Source organism: Anolis sagrei, chromosome X, assembly GCF_037176765.1.
Source record: "Anolis sagrei isolate rAnoSag1 chromosome X, rAnoSag1.mat, whole genome shotgun sequence".
NCBI classification, from domain to species: Eukaryota; Metazoa; Chordata; class Lepidosauria; order Squamata; family Dactyloidae; genus Anolis; species Anolis sagrei.
The window spans coordinates 71542395-71548598 of NC_090034.1; the positions used below are offsets into that span (position 1 = coordinate 71542395).

The 6204-nt window shown below is 44.7% G+C and overlaps 1 protein-coding gene across 2 annotated transcripts in view; it reads left to right on the top strand.

Moving 5' to 3' along the window:
• Positions 1 to 6204, top strand: part of COL8A2 (collagen type VIII alpha 2 chain) — a 334138-nt gene that overhangs the window by 320826 nt on the left and 7108 nt on the right. The window lies entirely within an intron of this gene.

Sequence of the window (6204 nt, forward strand, 5' to 3'; positions counted from 1 at the left end):
GGGAAGGAAGGATGGATGAGGGGGTGGAAGGGAAGGGAGAAAGGGAGATGAGGAAGGGAAGGAAGGAAAGTGAGAAGGGAGTATAAGATGGTGTGAGAGAGGAGGGCCTAAGAAAAAAAGCCCAAGGGGCCACACCACCACCACCACCACCATCCTCCCGGACTTGAGTTTGCCCATACCTGGTTTAACAGCAAGTGTGTTTCGTTTTTCTTCTTTTATGAATGAGGATACATGTTCTTTCATAATAGTTTATTCTGAATAATATCACTATTCAAGAAGGTGGAACTGAGAAACCAGCAAAATGGAGCCCAACCCATCTGAACACCCTCCAGCATTTTCTAGTTGCCTTCAGTGGAAGTTCTCCATGAGCCTCTCTGGGAGGGCAGGACATCCTCTGCGCCATTGCTGTTCCACACAGCAGAGCCTTGTTTCTGTGGCCAAACGTGTTCTTTTGAAATCGAATCCCACCAGGCCGGCGGTGCCCCACTTTCCCTGTGCAGCCAGCGTCCCCGGTTTGGTTTTCCTGTCTCCTTCCTTGGCTGGCTGGAGTTGGCAAGCTCTATCCGTTGCCAGCCGGTCCCCCTCCTTCCCGGCTCCCCAAAACCCCTCTCGGTAACACTAGGGTTTTGTTTTGCTTCCTTTGCCTTGTAGGCCTAACTTGCTTCCTTGTGCTGACCTAGAAAACCAATTATTTTCAAACTCGCGACTCTAGCAATAAAAACATATTGAAATAATTTTTCCTACGGAAGGCATGTTCCCCAATGCCAAAAGAAGACGAAGAAGGGGGGAAAGGCCTTTTTCCTTAAGCATACAAGCTTAAATGGTTCTCTTTTTGGCTGTATTATTATATCGTGTCAAGAAGTGGATTTCCTGAGCTGTCCACACAGCCTTAACTATGATGGTGGGTATGGGTAAGCCTTTGATATGCAGATGAGCTTCAGATCTTCCCAGAGGGTAAAATCAGGAATGTCTGGTACTTTTCCCCCTGCTTTTTCTTAAAACAGAAGATAATCTACCCACCCACCACTTCCATACACTCACCAAGTTTGGGGTGTGTGCATCTGTCGATGCCATCTGTGTCTTTCCCTACACATGTGCATCTAATTTGGAGAATTAGTTTCCCAATGGTTGGAGGAAATAATCGAACGATAGCCAAACCTTCTTGGGATACGTATGTTTTTTTCCACTGGAGTGAGATGGGACAGCCTCCCCTTACTTGGTGCCATCTAGATTTTTTTTTTTTTCGTGTCAGGAACGACTTGAGAAACTGCAAGTCACTTCTGGTGTGAGAGAATTGGCCGTCTGCAAGGACGTTGCCCAGGGAACGCCTGGATGATTTTTGATGTTTTTATCATCCTTGTGGGAGGCTTCTCTCATGTCCCTGCATGAGGAGCTGGAGCTGATAGAGGGAGCTCATCCGCCTCTCCCCGGATTCGAACCCGCGACCTGTCGGTCTTCAGTCCCCTCGGCACTGCGCCACCAAGGGCTCCTGCCATCTAGATGTATTTGGACTACAGCCAGTGTCTCAGTGGGCACCATGGGAGATGCGATCCAACACAACTGCTAGTCAAAAAACTGGTGAAAATTGGGAAAAGGGACAAAGTGCATGCAGCGGTTAGAGATCTTGATTTAAGGAGGAAACATACCAATGGCATGGAGAAAGAAACTCAGTTTTATTGTAGGAACCTAATAATAATAATAATTGTCGAAGGCTTTCATGGCCAGAATCCATGGGTTGTTGTAGGTTTTTCCGGGCTATATGGCCATGTTCTGGAGGCAATTTTTCTCCTGACGTTTCGCCTGCATCTATGGCAAGCATCCTCAGAGGTCTTGGAACAGTTTCTCCCCGTAGAGATGTTCAATGTATTGTCGAAGGCTTTCATGGCCAGAATCCATGGGTTGTTGTAGGTTTTTCCGGGCTATATGGCCATGTTCTGGAGGCAATTTTTCTCCTGACGTTTCGCCTGCATCTATGGCAAGCATCCTCAGAGGTCTTGGAACAGTTTCTCCCCGTAGAGATGTTCAATGTATTGTCGAAGGCTTTCATGGCCGGAATCCATGGGTTGTTGTAGGTTTATGGCCCGGAGAAAAATTGCCTCCAGAACATGGCCATATAGCCCGGAAAAACCTACAACAACCCATGGATTCTGGCCATGAAAGCCTTCGACAATACATTGAACATCTCTACGGGGAGAAACTGTTCCAAGACCTCTGAGGATGCTTGCCATAGATGCAGGCGAAACGTCAGGAGAAAAATTGCCTCCAGAACATGGCTATATAGCCCGGAAAAACCTACAACCCCCCAATAATAATAATAATAATAATAATAATAATTATTATTATTATTATTTATTTATTTATTTAAATGTAATACCATTGTATTACATTTCTAACAGTACAAAACAAACAAACAGATTAACACAAATTTTGCAAACTTGGTAGTTGATTAAATGTCCTTTGACCAGTATCTGGCCACTTGGAGTGCTTCTGGTGTTGCCGCAAGAAGGTCCTCCATTGTGCATATGGCAGGGCTCAAGTTGCATTGCAGCAGGTGGTCAGTGGTTTGCTCTTCTCCGCACTCGCATGTCGTGGATTCCACTTTGTAGCCCCATTTCTTAAGATTGGCTCTGCATCTCGTGGTGCCAGAGCGCAATCTGTTCAACGCCTTCCAAGTCGCCCAGTCTTCTGTGTGCCCAGGGGGGAGTCTCTCATTTGGTATCAGCCATTGATTGAGGTGCTGGGTTTGAGCCTGCCACTTTTGGACTCTCGCTTGCTGAGGTGTTCCAGCGAGTGTCTCTGTAGATCTTAGAAAACTATTTCTTGATTTAAGTCGTTGGCGTGCTGGCTGATACCCAAACAAGGGATGAGCTGGAGATGTCACTGCCTTGGTCCTTTCACTATTGACTGCTACTTCCCGGCAGATGTCAGGTGGTGCAATATTTATTTATTTATTTACTTACTTACTTCACTTGTATACCGCTCTTCTCAGCCATCAGGCGACTCAGAGCGGTTAACAACCAGTATCAACAACACAGTACAAAATCATTAATCATTTAAAACAGTAATATCAATTAATTAACATCAAAAACATCAATACAACAATACAGCAAAACAACAATCCATCACGTCTCGTCAATAGAATCAGCATCCGATCTCGTTCTCCATTAATCCATATTCCAGTAATCAATCAATTGCACTGCTTAGTTAAAAGCCTGTTTGAAGAGCCAGGTCTTCACTCTCTTCCGGAATGCCAATAAGGAGGGGGCCGATCTAAAGTTTGTAGGAAGGGCATTCCACAGCCGGGGGGCCACTACTGAGAAGGCCCTGTCTCTCGTCCCCGCCAGGCGTGCTTGTGAGGCCAGCGGGACCGAGAGCAGGGCCTCCCCAGATGATCTTAATGTCCTAACTGGTTCATAGGAGGAGATGCGTTCGGACAGATAGGTCAGGCCAGAACCATTTAGGGCTTTAAAGGCTAAAGCCAGCACTTTGAATTGTGCCCGGTAGCAAATACTGGCTAGGCAGTGTAATTTCTCCAGTGGTGTAGGGCGCAGACACCCTGTGATAATGCGGCATGTCTCATTAAGAGCCACATCCACTGTTTTAGTGTGGTGAGATGTGTTCCACACTGGGCATGCATACTCAGCAGCAGAGTAGCATAGCGCAAGGGAAGATGTCTTCACTGTGTCTGGTTGTGATACCTAGGTTGTGCCAGTCAGCTTTCATATGATATTGTTTGTAGCGCCCACTTTTTGCTTGATGTTCAGGCAGTGCTTCTTGTAGGTTAGAGCACGATCCAGAGTGACTCCCAGGTATTTGGGTGTGCTGCAATGCTCCAGTGGGATTCCCAGGTAATCCTCAGAACTCGAGATGCTTGTCTGTTCTTGAGATGAAAAGCACATGTCTGTGTTTTAGATGGGTTAGGGATCAGCTGGTTTTCCCTGTAATAGGCAGTAAGAGCACCTAGAGCTTTGGAGAGCTTCTGTTCAACCATCTCAAAGCTCCCTGCTTGAGCGGTAATGGCACGATCATCAGCATAGATGAAACTCTCTGTCCCTTCTGGCAGTGGCTGGTCATTTGTGTAGATGTTGAACATGGATGGAGCAAGCACGCTCCCCTGAGGCAGGCCGTTCTTCTGTTTCGGCCATCTGCTTCTCTGGCCCTGGAACTCAACAAAAAAGCTCCTGTTTTGTAGCAGGTTTCCTATGAGGCGGGTGAGGTGGTAGTCCTTTGTGATATTATACATTTTTCTCAGGAGGAGATATATTATATAATAATAATAATAATAATAACAATAATAATAATAATAATAATCTTTATTTATACCCCGCCACCATCTCCCCAATGGAGACTCGGAGCTGCTTACATGGGGCCAAGCCCAAACAACAACTTCAATATAAAAATACAAATTGCAGTAAAATAAACAACATAACATTAAAGTATAACACATCACAACATATAAAACAGTATACACAGTGCATAGAAACCAAACAAATGAGAGAGAACCTTCCTAATGCCGCAACCCCTTAATACAGTTCCTCATGTTGTGGTGACCCTCAACCATAACATTATTTTCATTGCTACTTCATAACTGTAATTTTGCTACTGTTATGAATCGTAATGTAAATATCTGATATGCAGGATATGTTTTGATTCACTGGACCTAATGTGGCACAACCCCAAATTTGAATACTGCTGGGGTTGGGGAGGATTGATTTTGTGATTTGGGAGTTGTTGCTGGGATTTATAGTTCACCTACAATCAAATAGCATTTTGAAATCCACCAATGATGAAATCGAACCAAACTTGGCACACAGAACTCCCATGACCAACCAAAAATACTGGAAGGGTTTGGTGGGCATTGACCTTGAGTTTTGGAGTTGTAGTTCACCTACATCCAGAGAGCCCTGTGAATTCAAACAATTCAAACAATGATGGATCAGGACCAAACTTGACACGGATGCTCAATATGCCCAAATGTGAACACTGGTGGAGTTTGGGGAAAACAGACTTGACATTTGGGAGTTGTGGTTGCTGGGATTTATAGTTCATCTACATTCAAAGAGTATTCTGAACCCCACCAACGATAGAATCGGATCAGGACCACACTGGGCAGGAATACTCAAAATGTCCAACTGTGAACACTGGTGAACTTTGGGGAAAATAGACCTTGTTATTTGGGAGTTGCTAGGATTTATAGTTCACCTACAATGAAATAGCATTTTGAAATCCACCAATGATGGGATCGAACCAAACTTGGCACACAGAACTCCCATGACTGACCAAAAATACTGGAAGGGTTTGGTGGGCATTGACCTTGAGTTTTGGAGTTGTAGTTCACCTACATCCAGAGAGCACTGTGAATTCAAACAATGATGGTTCTAGACCAAACTTGACATGGATACTCAATATGCCCAAATGTGAACACTGGTGGACTTTGGGGAAAATAGACTTGACATTTGGGAGTTGTAGTTGCTGGGATTTATAGTTCATCTACATTCAAAGAGTATTCTGAACCCCACCGATAGAATTGGGCCAAACTTCCCTCACAGAATCCCCATGAGCAACAGAAAATACTGTTTTTCTGGTGGTCTTTGGCGACCTTTCTGACACCCCCTTGTGACCCCCCCCCCCCCCCCCAGTGTCCGGACTCCCAGGTTGAGAAACGCTGAACTAAGGGCTGAAATGTCTGTGAAAAAGCTTCAGGCCATATTTTTCCCATATGGGCCTGTCTCTTTTGAGATCTTCTACGGAAGTTCTTCTCTGTTCCACCCTCCTCGCAGGTACGCCTGGGGAGATCATAGGGCCTTCTCAGTGGTTGCTCCCACGCTGAATGGCTGATGGTTCAGGAGCAAAAGGGCCTTTCAGGGTGTTCTATACTGTTTGCTGCTTTCTTTTTAATGGTCTTGCCTTTAATATTGTTACTTATATTTTAAATGTTTGTATATTATTTTTAAAATGTTGCCTGTTTTAACCTTTCCAAGCAGACTTGAGTCCTGGACTGAGAACAATGGGAAATAATAATGACAATGATGTTGATTGATAACAATAGTATAATTTGTAGTTTAGGCATCCTATTTCCTTAGGATCCCAAAAGCAAAGAACCTTACCTGAGCAGGTAAATCCATGCTAAGGCAACAGAAGTCACATTCTCTAGCAACATGCAAAGGGAAATGGTTTTGGATTTAAGAGGCTGCCTGAATCGTC